Source organism: Myotis davidii, unplaced genomic scaffold (genome assembly GCF_000327345.1).
Source record: "Myotis davidii unplaced genomic scaffold, ASM32734v1 scaffold3578, whole genome shotgun sequence".
In the NCBI taxonomy this organism is placed as follows: Eukaryota; Metazoa; Chordata; class Mammalia; order Chiroptera; family Vespertilionidae; genus Myotis; species Myotis davidii.
The window spans coordinates 676,765-677,225 of NW_006289094.1; the positions used below are offsets into that span (position 1 = coordinate 676,765).

The following is a 461-nucleotide window of genomic DNA, read 5'->3' on the forward strand; positions in this document are numbered from 1 at the left end:
GCCCAGGGCAGGCTGAGCAGCGGGCAGGATTGGCCGAGTGCTCCTACTGGTCAGCCCCTGGCCCTGTCTCCGTGTCCCCAACGCCAGGACCCGTTCAGCTCCTCCCCGATGGCCACTCCCTCACCCAAGCCCAGTGCCCTCAGCTGCCATCACAAGGTCTTCCATGGACTCCCCGCCTCCCACCTGCCCCTCTCCCAGCCAGTCCTCTCCCCGGCTCCCTCCTGGGCCCGCAGCTCTAGCCCCTCACAGTCCTCACAGGCCCAGAGCCCGCAGCACCCCCCCCCCTCCACACACACACACGGCATCTCCCTGTGGCAGGGCAGACCCTCCCCGCTGCCCCTCCTCCCTGGACCTGGGCCAGGCCTCCCACCTTCTTCTGCCCAACCCTGTGTCCCAACGGTCCCAGCTCAGCCCTCAGCCACCCGGGCCTTTACCCTCTCTCTGCCCTCCCCCCCCCCCCC

The 461-nt window shown here is 70.1% G+C and overlaps 2 protein-coding genes across 2 annotated transcripts in view; both read left to right on the plus strand.

Annotated features, from left to right (window-relative positions):
* PNPLA2 (patatin like phospholipase domain containing 2) overlaps nt 1-461 on the plus strand; it is a gene marked incomplete at its 5' end in the record, with an annotated part of 16,026 nt that overhangs the window by 5,073 nt on the left and 10,492 nt on the right. The gene's annotated exons all lie outside the window — the stretch shown is intronic.
* The window catches only part of CRACR2B (calcium release activated channel regulator 2B), a 1,878-nt gene continuing 1,423 nt past the window's right edge, over nt 7-461 (plus strand). Inside the window, exon 1 of the mRNA XM_015562411.1 lies at nt 7-156. The gene's annotated coding sequence lies outside the window, so the exon portion shown is untranslated. The remainder of the gene's footprint in view (nt 157-461) is intronic.